Source organism: Micromys minutus (genome assembly GCF_963924665.1).
Source record: "Micromys minutus genome assembly, chromosome: 1".
Lineage (NCBI taxonomy): Eukaryota > Metazoa > Chordata > Mammalia > Rodentia > Muridae > Micromys > Micromys minutus.
The window spans coordinates 255707556-255722871 of NC_137969.1; the positions used below are offsets into that span (position 1 = coordinate 255707556).

The 15316-nt window shown below is 40.6% G+C and overlaps 1 pseudogene across 1 annotated transcript in view; it reads right to left on the minus strand.

Annotated features, from left to right (window-relative positions):
- Nucleotides 1-4323: 4323 nt before the first annotated feature.
- The window catches only part of LOC308418226, a 34123-nt pseudogene continuing 23130 nt past the window's right edge, over nt 4324-15316 (minus strand). The window contains exons 3-4 of the transcript in view: nt 7703-8005; nt 4324-5986 (exon numbers count right to left, since the gene is read on the minus strand). The product of the transcript in view is annotated as an uncharacterized misc_RNA (transcript). The remainder of the gene's footprint in view (nt 5987-7702; nt 8006-15316) is intronic.

Below are 15316 nucleotides of genomic sequence, written 5' to 3' on the forward strand. Positions count from 1 at the left end.
GCCATACTTTTTTCCTGGAAAAATTTTCACCTGCACTTAAGTAAACACTTTGATCCTTGGTAGGTCTGCATGCCCCCTGTTGGTACAGAGGTGCTTTACAAAGAGGTTTATGTCTGTGCTCACAATAAAGTGTCTGCACTGTGTCTCTTGCACTGTAATATTAGGCTGTGTCCTCAGTAGTCATAAAGTTCAACTTTAGTAATAACTGGTACTTGGTCGTATCTCTAGTGATGGAGATTTGACTTTTGAGAGATGGATTGTAGTCAGTGCTACCACCAGAGCTTATGTGTCCCATCCACTCCATTATTTCCTGGGGACTTCTAGATCCTGTTCCAGGTATAACTACTGCTGGTGACAGAACAGGTGAGGGACAGTGACTGAGAAGGATTCACAAGGCATGTCCTGATTCTTGAAGCTCCACCTGAGACAGGATACCTACAGACAACAGAGGCGATTCTCTTACTCAAGCAGTAACCACCCCCCCCCCAAAAAAACCCTCAGGGTAACATTTATAGAATGGCAACACTTACCTGGAAAAACTGTTAACAGGCACAATGGATTTAATAGTACCATATTTTAGGCTGCACCCTCTTTTCTTCAGAGATCAGCATCCAATGAGAAGTATGTGAGTAGGCACAGCCTAGGAGGAGATTTAAGTTAGAGCTAGAAGAAACATTTGCATGTGGGAGCCAGCCTTGCCTCCATAATTGGAAAAGGTGCATAGGGCCTGCACTTGATTTTTGAAATAATACCAACACTGTCTCTGGGTAACTATAGTGTGAGTCTAGAGTTAGAGTGCGTGAGAACTGTTGGACTCACCGGAATCACATCTGGACATGATCCCACCTTTCCATCCTAGAACAACCTTCCCACAGACACTTTTCTGATAATATGTTTTTACACTCTGAAATCAGTTCCCAAACACAAAAGCAACCAAATTTTTTAAATAAAATTTTTTAAATCTTAAGTCACAGATCAAATTCCACAGATTAATAATGAAAAACTTTAGCACAACCTGCTAATGAATTGATAGCATATACAGTTGAAGTGGCTACTTCTGATTGTCAACTTGACTATACCTGGAATGAACAATGATCCAGAATTGGGGGGCCCACCATTGATCCTGATCTTGAGGCATGGAGGCTGTGAATCTCAGGAAACTAAGACAAGGAGATCGCTGATCTCAAGGTCATCTGGGATAAAGCAAATCCTAGATCTAGGTGTGGTGGTACACACCTTTAATCTGGGACACAAATTCAGTTGGAGACTTTCTTAAGGACACTGAGACAAGGAAGGCTGTCTTTCTTTGCCTGCCTGCCTTTTGGTACTCTTCCTTCCTGCCTTGTGGAACTTTGTCTGCCTGCCTGTGGGAGTGAGCATCTGTTAGATCCTTGAACTTCACAGCTGCTGCTGGCCATTGTTATGGAGTTGGACTACAGAATGTAAGTCATCAATAAATTCCTGGCTATATAGAGACTATACATAAGTTCTCTGACCCTAGAGATCCATGAATAATACAGAAATCAAAACCTAAGAAAAATAAAGGAACTAAAATAAACCATGAATCTATAGAATATTTCATACAAGCACAAAAGTTTAGCTTCTATATACCTTATGGATTCCTCTCAAATAGTGACCTCATAGTTAGCAACCAGTCAAGCCTACAAGGCTACAAGAAATTTTCAGTCACCCCTTGTATCTTATCAGAACTTTCTGAATTTTATGTACAGCAATAACAACAGAAATGCTGTTCTGACTCATTACTTATGGGATTTGGAACCTGAAGAAGCCAACTACTGAAGCCAAGCAGGAATCATATTGGAGTGATAAAACCCACTCACAAAATTTTCATTCCAAAATTTATCCTCCCTACAAGAAATACAGGCATGGGGAATGGATCAAAGACTGGAGGGATGGACAAGAATTAAACAACTCAAATAGAGTCCAATGCCATGGACAAACACCAATCCCTTACATTACTAATGATAATCTGTCATGCTGGGAGCCAGGAGCAACTTGTTAATTGAGAGATTCCACCCAGATGTCCTTCAGCAGAGGAATGAATACAGAAAGTGTGGTACATTTACATAATGGAGTACTACTCTGCTATTAGAAAAAAAAATGGTTTCATGAAATTTGTAGGCAAATGGACTGAACTAGAGACTATCATCCTGAGTGAGGTAACTCAGTCAAAAAACAAACAAACAACCAAAAAAAAAAAAAAAACATATGATATGCACTTACTGATATGCAGATGCTAACTCCAGAAAGTTCCAAATAACCAAGAAACAATTCACACATGTGAAGCACAAAATGAAGAAAGGCCTAAATAGGAATGTTTCAGTCCTTCTTAGAAGGGAGAACAAAACACCCACAGTAGGAAATGCAGGGTAAAATAGAGGAACAGGGATTGTAGAAAAGATCACTCAGAAGTGTCCCACCTTGGGATTCACCTTATATGCAGACATCAAATCCAAGCACTATAGCTGATCCCAAGAAGTAATTACTAGCAGAAACTGGATGCCTCCTTGGAGACTATGTTAGAATCTGAGCATGCTTGCAGCTAACCATCAGACTGAATTCGGGGACCTAAGTGTGAAAGAAAAGACGTAAAGAGTTGAAAGGGGTTGCAAACTCATGGGAAGACAAAAACACTATCAACCAACCAAACCCTCCAATACTCCCATGAACTAAAACACTAACCTTTGTGCACACATTGAGAGACATTGATTCAATTGCATATGTAGCTGAAGATAGCAGTGCCTGGCAGCAATGGGTGATGAGGCCTATGGCCCAGGGAGGGCATGTATTCTCAGTGTAGGGGAATGGCAAGCAATGAGGTGGAGGGTGTGATAGAATAAAGTACACCTTTGTGAAGGCAAATGGAGGTGGGGTTGAGGGGATTAGAGTGGGAAAAAGGGATAACATCTCAAATGTAAATACAAAGAATCTAATAATTAAATAAGGAAGCAAAAAAGAGAGGCTCCACCCACCAGTTGACTCAGAAAGATATAAATACCCACAGCTAAACAGTGGTTGGAGCTTCAGGAGACTTATGAAAGAATAGGGTGAACAAATGCTATTTCACTGGTTTCACTGGTAAGAGGAACTCTCCAGGAAGAACACTAGAATCAACGAACCTGGATCCTTGGAGCTCTCACATTCTGAAACCACAACCAAAAAGCATATACAGGATGGACCGAGGCCTCCCACTCAGAACATATGTAGCTGATGCGTTATGTGGTCTTCATGTGGTTCCTGAGCAACTATAAATATGAACAATCACCAAAAAGCTGCCTGATTGTGGAACATATTTTAGTTGGGCTGCTTTGCCTGTCCTCAGTGAAAGGAGGCCCCTAACCTTACGGGGTCTTAGTGTTCTAGGGTGGGGACATAGCAATGGGCAGGGGGAACCTACAGTGGGAACATGAAAGGCATCCACTTCCTGGTTGAGATGAGGTTTGAAACCCTGGTGAACCAAAGAAATGATAGGCATTTCGCTAAACCCCCAGGAAACCAGGCCCCGGACACTATCCACAGCCCTCCATATATTACTGGCCATCATTCACATAAGGGCAACACCCTAAGCTCCTCCACCTGAGAAGAAATGGCCACAAGTCATGTAGGCACAAGACAGATCTTCATTAAAATGAGGTACCTGAAGCCTGGAGGCTTAGACAATTAACTTTCCTTCAAAGACATCATCCTGCAAAATGTATTTAATACCAGGTCCACCTGGAAAAGTGGTGTATGTTTTTTTATTCATCTACTTTCTGCAATGACAGTAATTTATTTTTCAACTGCTGTTTATTGACATTCAGGTGGCACTATAGCAACAGGCCTGGAGAAGCTGCAGAAGACAAGGTGGAGAGCACAGTGTCTGCAGTGACAGCACTGGAGAGCACAAGGAGGAGGAGAGGGGATAACAAAGCTGTTGGGAATACAAGTCAGGGGCAGGCCAAGTAATCTACATGGAATACTGGGCCCCACGCCCTCAGCCCCTACTCTTGCCTCCTGACTCCAGGCTAGGTCTGGAAATCCTCTGGACATGTTTCTACAGGAGCAAAGTCCACAGAGATGCTGCTGCCCTTCTGTGATACTGAGAGGGGTTTCAACCTGCGTTCCTCCTTCACCCCTGGTGTAGGTAGGGCCATGAGAAACAGCTTGACTCTATTGCATGTTTCAGAGGCATTAACTTCTCCTGGGGTCCCAGCCCACCAGCGCCACATCATGGCTCAGAGTGAGCACTACAATCTTTGCTGGTCTAAGGAGAGGATAGGAGAGGGGGAGGGACAGGGCTAGGAGAGGGGCTCCAGAGGATCCTCAAGGTACAGGCACTACAGGCATGGTGTCTGAAGCCAGAGCCAGGGTGCTACTCGGTCAGCACAATGACCACATCTCTGTTCTTGAAGAAGCCTCGGGCCTTGCCAACATCCATGGCCAAGTTTACACGGAGGTCAACATCCTCAGCCCAGGCGTCCTGTACAGCATCCTTACACAGCACAGGGAAGATGCCGCGGTACAGATGGGCCTGGCGAGCCATCTGGGGATTGCAGGTCACAGCAATGATAGGGCCACGAGGGCGGTGCCTGCCCACTTGGTGAGCACTCCTGTCAGACTTGGTGAGCATGATAATGGCCCCACTGCAGCACTTGAAGCAGGCTTCCACAGCGCCCATGGCAGCAGCTTCTGTGGGGTCACTCTAATGGGCACCAGGTGGCAGAGTTTCTAGAATAACTGAAGGAGGTAGATGGCGGCCTCTGCCTCTTGCTCAATCAGGTGCTGCATGTGAACAGCCTTCAGAGCATAGTCCCCTTTGGCTGTCTCTCCAGACAGCATGATACAGTCTGTTCCATCTAGGACTGCATTGGCCACATCGCTGCCTTCAGCACGGATGGGGCGTGGCTTCTCGATCATGCTCTCCAGCATCTGTGTGGCACAGATGACAGGCTTCCCAGCTCGGATGCATCATCCTATCATCGTCTTTTGAGCCAGGAAGACCTTCTCTGCGGGAATCTCAATGCCCAGGTCACCTCGAGCCTCCATGATCCCATCACTCGCCACTAAAATCTCATCAAACCTGCGAACACCTTCATGGTTCTCGATTTTACTGATGATCTTGATGTTCTTGCCCTTCTCTCCCAGGACCTTCCGAACTTCGTACATGTAGGCAGCCTTGCAGATGAAAGATGCAGACACCATCTACACATCCTGCTCCACCCCAAACTTAAGATCCTGGATGTCCTTTTCCGACACGGCGGGGAGGTCCACGGCAGCTCCAAGCAGGTTCACGCCCTTCTTGCTGCCCAGGGAGCCACCATTCTTCACCCCTGTCACCAGGTAGTCAGCATCTTTCTCCTGCACATGCAGCAAGATGAGCCCGTCATCCACGTAGATCTTGCTGCCCAGCCACAGGATGTTCTTGTCACACTTCTCCGTGTAGGATGATCTTCAGAGTGGCTCCCTTCTTCAGCTCCACCTCTGCAGTACTGGTGCCCTTGTTGAGTCCAGTCCGGATCTCAGGCCCCTTCGTGTCCAGAGCCACCTCAAAGGGACGGTAGAGGAAGGGATCAGATGCAAAGCTGTCTGTGGCTGCACGGACATTCTTGATGGTCTCTGCATGGTACTCAAGGGTTCCTTGAGAGAGATTCAGACAAGAAATTCATTCCAGACTTAATCATCTCCATCAGCATCTCCAGAGACCAGGAAGCAGGGCCAATGGTACAAATGATGCCAGTGTTGCGGACTATGACAAAGGCGGAGTCAATGTCAAGGCGGCACATGTGTTCCAGGAATGTGTCAGCCATGGCTGCATGGAGCTGCTGGGTCTGAATTTAGGCAGTCCCTGCTTCACTGTGTGGCTTCGGCATGGTTCCTGAGATTTTCGGGCGTACTTCAGATCCCGTTGCAATACCTAAAGCGGACGTCTGTACAGTTAGGACGCTTCGCTGCTGTACAGTAAATGTCTTTAATCCATGGACTTTCTCTTTTCATAGGAATCAGCGATGGGGAGCAGTGGAGAAACAATTCACCTACAAAGCTGCCCTCTAATGTCCCATAGAAGGCTTTTCTGTGCCCGAAGCTGTAGCTTCAACCAAAAACAAGCCAGTAAGCAACTGCATGCAAGTCTAGGACTCCCTATTGTGGGACGAGCCAGAACTCCTCTCTTACACTTCAGCCCCAGGGTAGATCCTCAGGCACCATACTATATATCATCTCTTCCAGGGCATCGAGTGTTGTTTGGGTAAAGAGGATACCTGAGTGCCAATGGCCCTGGTCTTTTCCCAGGTCCTGAGACCCGTGAGCCAGCACTGGCTAACCATCCCACATCTCACCCATGGCTCCTCACCGATGAAGCTGTGCTCTGCAGCTTCTCACAGCCCCACACCCTCCCTACAAATGTGTGGGACAAGCTGGACCAAACTTCCTGCTTACTACCAACACTAGCAGTAGTGTCCTGTGGTGGAGCAGACAAAAGTCCCCACAATTAACCCAAAACCTTCTTAGGGATGAATGGGAAAGGGAAGCCTTGAAGTGGGGCAGTGATAGTGATATAATGTTAATAATAAAATTATATTAATAATATAAATGTTGATAGAGTTCAGAATTTTGCACTGGAAATTCTTCCCAGATCCTAATAATTAAGACTTCTTTTTTTTCTGCCAGTAGTATTAACACCATGGATAATCCTTTGCTGACACCTGGCCTCTGACTCCCAACAGCATGACACCAAAACAGCAATGTTTCTCCTACAAATGTTGCCTTTAAGAGAGATAGAAAGAAGAATGTGGTGTGCCTCTCAGACTCAAAGCATGTTTGCCTTTACTGTATTTCCCAACAAATGTTATTATTTCACTGGTTAACGGAATTTATCTCATTATAAAATTATATTTAGGAATATTTACTTGTTTTTCAACTGTGTTGGAATATCCAGGGCTCATTGAGCTGGATAGATGGAATCTAATGTTTTCATATAGCGCTGGTCCCTGTTAATTCTGTTCTTATGCTGCCCACTGACTAGTCATCTGACTATGAGATTTTAATGAGCATAGGTCCCATTTTCAGAGTTTATCTTTAATGGATGAACTTTTCCCCCATGTTTTCTGTCTCTCTTCTTGTGTTCTTCCCTGTTTGTTCTGTTCTTCTAGTGGCAAGAGAGTATTCAGGTCCAGTATGGGCCTACAATGGGGTTTTGTGGCCTTAATAACCATAGGGGGTTATAATTTGGCTCTGGGGTTTTACTGTTCAGTGAGCTGAGATGCCAATTAGGATGTTAGATACTAATGTAGATTCTAAGCTTCTGACTATATCTGTAGAGTTTCTAGTAGTGATTTATCCTGCAGGAGAAAAGTTGTATTGGGTGAGATGTTTGGCTGGAATGTGGAGCCTCAGGGAGGGATGTCATTGAAAATTTCTAGGCATAAATGAGTTTCAGTGAGCTCTAGTGTTATATCACCTGAAGATCAGATAATTTAACATCATCAGTGTTTCTTCCTCTACAATAGAAGGCTGGTGTTACACTTTTGGACAATTTTGTTTTGTTTTGCTTGTTTGTCTTTTAGATTTTTTTTTTTTTTTTGGTTATTTTAACAGAAGTAGTTTCCCTATGCTTTGTGTGTGCTGCACGCCCCCTGCTGGTGCAGAGCTGCTCTACAAGGAGTTTTATGTCTGGGCTCACACTGAAGACCCCACACTGTGTCACTTGCACAGTAATATGTGGCTGTGTCCTCAGTAGTCACAGAGTTCAACTGCAGGAAGAACTGGTTCTTGGATGTGTCTCTAGTGATGGAGATTCGACTTTGGACAGATGGGTTGTATCTAGTGCTACCATCATAGTATATGTATCCCATCCACTCCATTTTATTTCCTGGGAACTTCCGGATCCAGTTCCATGTATAACCACTGCTGATGGAGTATCCATTGACAGAACAGGTGAGGGACAGTGACTGAGAAGGTTTCACAAGGCCAGGTCCTGACTCCTGAAGCTGCACCTGAGAAAAGATACCTTCAAAAAAGCGAGTGGATTTTGTTAATCATGCAGAAAAATAAAAATCCTCATGGACACATGTAAGAAATCTCAACACTCACCAGGAAGTGCTGTCAACAGGTAAAGAAAACTCAACTCCCTCATCTTTTAGGCTACTCCTCCTTTTCTTTAGAGATCAGTCACCAGTGAGAGATATGTGATCAACCCATTGCAGGAGAGATATAGTTTAGAGGTAGAAAATGCATTTGCATATGGGAGTCAAATTGGCCTTCATAATTGGCGAAGCTGTATAGAGACCGGCATTGGCTATTTAAATAAGACCATCACAGTCTTTCATCATTCATCATTCACAGTGTGAATCTGGCATTAGAGTTCAGGAGGACTGTAGGATTCAGAGGAAACACATCTGGACATGATCCCAACTTCCCATCTTACACCAACTTCCCACACACACTTTTTTCATCATGTGTTTGTAGAGACTCAATCAGTGCCAAACTTCCATTAATACTTGGGTTCCTGACTTTCATGCTTTTTTGTTTGCAAGTTCAGCCTGTTCCTAGTTTTCTTCCATTCTCCTACCTGTAATATACATTATCATGTGTCCTAAAACTTGTTATAATATTTTAACTTTTTAGCACAGAAACTCTGTTATATTTCCAGTAGATATACAGGCATGTCACATTACATTAGTGATTTTGCCCTTTGGGAAAACATCAACATATAGGTCAAGTGTAACTACAGAAGGTTAAAATAACCATTCATTATGTTACACTCTTCACCAACATCTCATCAGAATTTTGTGTAATTGTTTCTGTAATAAATGTCATTGTTTCATGGATTAGGTGAAATCTCAAACTACCTTAGTGAATTTCATTTTCTTGATCAACATGTTGAAAACTTGAAAATATGTTTGGTATTTATATGCTTTATGCCCTTTTATTCATTGTTAAAAAAGACTGTAAAATTTTCAACATATCTGATACTTGCCTCTTGAATCCATTCATTCTGGACTTTCAAAGATGAAGGTAGAATTCTGTGGCTTGTGCAGAAAAATCAGTGAAAAACTTCCTATTTTTTTCTATCTAATCTCGATCTACATAAGGTCTAGAATGAGCTTCATTCCTGATCCAGCATAGTCTTGATCTCATGGTTATAGCTGCAGCATTTTCAGTGCTATATCATCTTCCTTAGGGTCATAGCTGCATAGTAGCAGATTTAGGAACATCACAGTGACTGGGTTTTTTTTATTGGTGTGGGGTTGCTATGTTTCTAATCATAGTGTGCTCTTTTATTATGCCAGATAAGTAGATTTCAGACAATATATTTGATATTGGAATAGATATTTTCTCATGAAGCTCCTATATTTGACAGTAATTGAATCTCATTAATTCAGAGAAATATAATCTCTGGATGATTTGTCTAAGTAGAAAGAGCCTAGAACCATATATTTTATAATCTCCCTACATACACTTCCATCAATATCATGGTGTGTATGAGTTCCTACCATAGACAAATGACAGAATATTAAATTTGGTAGACATATCACTAAATATTTTTTCTATTTATTCTCACTCTGTATTAGACATAAAAACTCTTCATGTGTGATGAAGATAAATCCAATACAGTTCTTCAACTATCGATACTAGCTTCAGCATTTTCAATTCTCTGTCATCTTCTTAAGAGTAAGTGCTGCATAGAAGCTGATTTAGGAACATCGCAATAACTGTGTGTGGGATAGGCTGGAATCTTCATGATCATGGGGTGCTTCATTAACCTGCCAGGTCAGAAGAATTCTGACAATATATCTGATATTGAAATGTGTACTGTTTGATGAAGCTCTTGTTATTTACAAAAGTAGATTGTTCATTGCAGAAAGATAATCTCTGGGTGGTAGCTCTAGTTTAAAGATCTTGAGACAATAGATTTGATAACTCCCCTACATACACTTCAGTTCTTTATCATGCTCTGTATGAGCTCCTCCATATGAAAAAAGAAATGAACAAATAATAAAATGGTCAATGAGAAGGAGGATGAACTACAGGAGGCAGAGGACAACACGCACACAGGAAATCATGCTTTCTCACTCTGCTTTGAGTTCCTAATGAAGAGAGTCCATATCTCTGTAAACAGTGAGAGTTTTGTACATCTTATGAAACAATGAGTTTATACACTGATGAGTCATTAAATATTATAAATACATTTATCTCAAAGAACTCCTTTGATGAACGTTTTCCTAATGTCTGTCTGAGACTTTATGGAAAATGAAGACAAAGGTATATGTGTGAAGACAGTAACAGTTTTATTTATCTATGTTCAAAGAACATTCTTTATATTTGTTGTGATATTCTTGATCTCATTAGCAAAAGTAACATTTTAACAGTCTGTTTTCCCACATTCTAAAGATACACTTATATTCCCAACAACACTTGGGACCCAGCCTGCCTAAATTTCTTCTACATTTGTATTTCTTCAGTTACTCCCTGCTATGCTACAATGCCACAATGAGAATACCAGCTTAATCCCCTGACTAAAGGAGTGCAGAACCTTGGCCAACAGTGAAAGGACTGCACAAGAAGGAGAATGCATGCAGCTCCAGTATGTAATATCAACATGTCTCTCCAATATAAACCCATAGTAAGTACTGACCATCAGTCACTGAAAAAAGAAAGTGTACATTCTTGTCAAGGACAACTCCCTTTCAATATATAAGTTTCTTCAGGATTAATGCATAAAGGGTGGGTATCTTCCTCTTGAACAGCTGACAATTTTCTAGCACAAATGAATTTAGTATACAATATAAATTACTGTGGAATTTAACACTAGATATACTATATTCAATCATACTATGGCCAAACTTACATTCTGAGTTATTATAACCTGGGATGTATTATTCAGCACTTTACTGAAGGTCTCATAATGCACCTATGGCTGGATTCTCCCAGGTTCTTCTGGAATCCATAGCTTGGTTTCTATTATCAGAAAAATTAATACATCCCATTCCTGCCATGTTCACTGGTTTTAAAACTGATTTTGTTTCATGACTCCTCAGGATGAGATTCTGATGCTCACAGCGGAATCACATCAGCTTTGTAAATGCTCCTCATTTTGTTATGAAAAAATGCATCCTGTATTTAAACAGTTCTATCAGAATTAAACTCACATTTATTTGAAAATTTTCAGAGTAATTTTAACGTTCACCTTCCTACTTCACTTCTCTTGTCCTGGAGCTACCTATGGACCAGTGACTCCGGCTTCTCATGAGCACCTCGTAGAGAATAATACATGTCACTGTCAATTCAAATTTCTCAGCCTGTTCATTAGTAGATTCACTAAGTTCTTAGAATATTCTATGGAGACAGAAAATCTGTCCTTCATGCACACTTCACACATTTTTCTACTTGCTTCATATTTTATATCGGTTTACCACTCTAGCTTCTTCCATTAGGTTGGCAAAGCAAGTCCAAATGAGTAGTTTCTTTTTTTTCCCAAAACTATTAATTTATTATTTCTCAGTCAAACAATGGGAGGAGAGAGTTTTCCATTTCTTTTTCTTTTTAACAACTTTATTTAACAAAACAAAGATAAATGTACAGATTTTAAGCATTTTTTGCATAAAGTTATACAATACATTTTTGTCAGTATTTTTTCAGATTTTAAATAATTTTTACATAAAACTGTATGAATATATATTTTTAGTCAGTACTTGATTTTTTTAAAGGTTTGATTGTATGCATTGAAAACTTAATAGTTACAATGAGCATAAAGTACATGTAAAACAAAATGTAACATGGAAATAGTCAAAGTTTTCTTGTTGTATAGAGATTTTTTTTTGTTTTGTTTTGTTTTCTTTATTTCTTGGACTTCATACAGTTGTAAGTTGTTTCTGGGGCAGTCCGAGCCTCTGGGGTTAGCATCCCACTATCAGTGACTGCATATTATGTCTGTTCTTTTCTGACTGGGTTATCTCACTCAGAATGATATTCTCTAGATGCAGCCATTTTCTTAAGAATTTGGTCAAGTCATTGTTTTTGGTGGCTGAGTAGTATTCCATTGTGTAAATGTACCAGAATTTTTGTATCCATTCATATACTGAAGGACATCTGGGTTCTTTCCAGCTTCTAGCTATTATAAATAGAGCTGCTATGAAAATTGTGGTGCATATATCTTTGTTGTGTACTAAGGTGTCTCTGAGATATATGCCCAGAAGTGGAATAGCTGGGTCTTCAGGTAGTATTATGTCCAAATTTCTGAGGTATCGCCAGACTGTTTTCCAGGGTGGCTGTATTAGTTTGCAACCCCACCAACAGTGGAGAACTGTTCTTCTTTCTCAGCAACCTCGCCAGCATCTGTTGTCGTCTGAGATTTGGATCTTGGCCAATCTGACTGGAGTGAGGTGGAATCTCAGGGTAGTTTTGATTTGCATTTCCCTGATGGCTAAGGATGTAGAGCACTTCCTTAGATATTTCTCAGCCATTCGATATTGCTCAACTGAGAATGTTTTGTTTAGCTCTGTACCCCATTTTTAATAGGGTTATTTGATTCTCTGGTGTCTAGCTTTTTGAGTTCTTTGTTTACCTTAGATATTAGGCCTCTAACAGTTCTCCTCAACAGCCTTTATTCAGGAACACCTCAATGCTAATAGGGGAATCCAAGTGCCTACAGCACCCTACTTTTATCCTTCTCAGACTGAGGTTATGTGACTTGTCCTTTGGGGATTGGTGGAGCAGGGATCACCTTATTAGCATAATGGCTTGTGGGCATGTTTGGTGCCAGAAGCGGTTATGTACATGCACAGTAAGGTTGTTTATTTCTAACCAAGCAGGATGTCAGCGCCATTTTGGTTGGGCCACCAAGCTGATCCTTACATCTCCCTTTTTTCTTTTATTTTTTTTTCTTTTAAACTTTATTTTAAAAATCAAAAATAAAAGAAAAAAATTAAACATTTTTGCATAAAGATATACAAATACATTTTTGTCTGTGCTTGGCATTTTTTTTCCTTTTTTTATTTTTTAAGGTTTGATATTCTGCATTAAGGTCTTACTAGTTACAATGAGCAAAAAATACATGTAAAACAGGAAGTAAACCTGAATTAGCCAAGGTTTTCCTGGTGTGCAAAAAATGAGCATAATGTTTTTTTGTTTTTTTTGGTTTTGTTTTGTTTTCTTATTTTCTTGAGATTCACACAATCTATGAGTTGTTTCTGGGGTAGTCCGAGCCTCTGGGGTTAGCAACCCACTATCAGTGACTGAATATTATGTCTGTTATTTTGTGACTGGGTTATCTCACTCAGGATGATATTTTCTAGATGCAACCATTTTCTTAAGAATTTGGTTAAGTCATTGATTCTGATGGCTGATTAGTACTCCATTGTGTACATGTACCAGAATTTTTGTATCCATTCATATACTGAAGGACATCTGGGTTCTTTCCAGCTTCTGGCTATTATAAATAGAGCTGCTATGAACATTGTGGTGCATGTATCTTTGTTGTATATTGGAGTGTCTCTGGGGTATATGACCAGAAGTGTAATAGCTGGATCTTCAGGTAGTACTATGTCCAATTTTCTGAGGAATCACCAGACTGATTTCCAGAGTGGTTGTATCAGTTAACAACCCCACCAACAGTAGAGAAGTGTTCCTCTTTCTACACAACCTTGCCAGGATCTGCTGTAATGTGAGTTTTGGATCTTGGTCAATCAGACTGGTGTGAGGTGGAATCTCAGGGTTGTTTTGTTTTGCATTTCCCTGATGGCTAAGGATGTCGAGCACTTCCTTAGATGTTTCTCAGCCATTTTATATATCTCAATTGCGAATGTTTTTGTTTAGCTCTGTACCCCAATTTTTAAATAGGGTTGTTTGATTCTCTGGTGTCTAGCTTTTTGAGTTCTTTGTATACCTTGGATATTAGAACTCTATCTGATGTGGTGTTGGTAAAGATCTTTTCTTATTATGTTGGCTGCTGTTTTGTTTTCTTGACAATGTCCTTAGTCTTACAGAAACTTTGCAATCTCATTAAGTCCCATTTGTTAATCTTTGACCTTAGAGCTTGAGCCATTGGTGTTTTATTCAGAAATTTTTTTTCTGTGCCTATGTGTACAAAGGTTTTCTCTACTTTCTCATCTAATAGTTTCAGTGTATCTGGTTTAATGTGGAGATCTTTGATCCACTTACACTTGAGCTTTGTACAGGGAGATAAGAAATGGTCTATTTTCATTCTTCTGCATGCTGCGCTCCAGTTTGACCAGCACCATTTGTTGAATAGGCTGTCCTTTTTCCATTGGATGTTTATGGCTCCTTTGTCAAAAATCAGGTGACCATATACTTGAGGGCTCATTTCTGGATCTTCTATTCTATTCCATTGATCCACATGCCTATTTCTGTACCAGTACCATGCAGTTTTCAGCACAATTACCTTGTAATATAGCTTGAGGTCTGGGATAGTGATTCCCGCAGATGTTTTCTTGTTATTGAGGATAGATTTTGCTATTCTATGTCTTTTGTTGTTCCATATGAAATTGCACATTGATCTTTCCAATTCAATGAAGAACTGGGTTGGAATTTTTATGGGAATTGCATTGAGTCTGTAGATTGCTTTTAGTAGGATGGGCATTTTAAAATGTTGAGGCTCCCAATCCATGAGCATGGGAGATTTTTCTATTTTTTGAGATCTTCCTTGATTTCTTTCTTTAGAGGTTTGAAATTCTTGTCATACAGGTCCTTTACTTGCTTAGTTAGAATCACACCAAGGTATTTCATACAGTTTGTGACTATTGTGAAGGGTATCTTTTCCCTAATTTCTTTCTCCAAATTTTTGTCCTTTGAATATAGGAAGGCTACTGATTCATTTGAATCACTTTGCTGAACTTGTTTATCACCTGCAGGAGTTCTCTGGTGGAATCTGTGGGGTCACTTAAGTACACTATCATGTCTTCTGCAAAGAGTGATGTTTTTACTTGTTCCTTTCTTGTTTGTATCCCTTTGATTTTCTTTTGCTGTCTAATTACTCCAGCCAGTACTTCCAGTACTATGTTGAATAAGTGGGGAGTAGGGAGAGTGGGCAGCCTTGTCGAGTCTATGATTTTAGTGGGATTGCATCAAGTTTCCCATCGTTAAGTTTGATGTTGGCTGTTGGTTTGCTGTATATTACTTTTATTATGTTTAGGTTTACTCCTTGGATTCTAGTTTTTTCCAGGGCTTTTAATATGAAGCGGTGTTGAATTTTGTCAAATGCTTTCTCAGTATACAGAATGATGACTATGTGATTTTGTTCTTTGAGTTTGTTTATATGGTGCATTACATTGATGGATTTCCTTATATTAAAACATCCCTG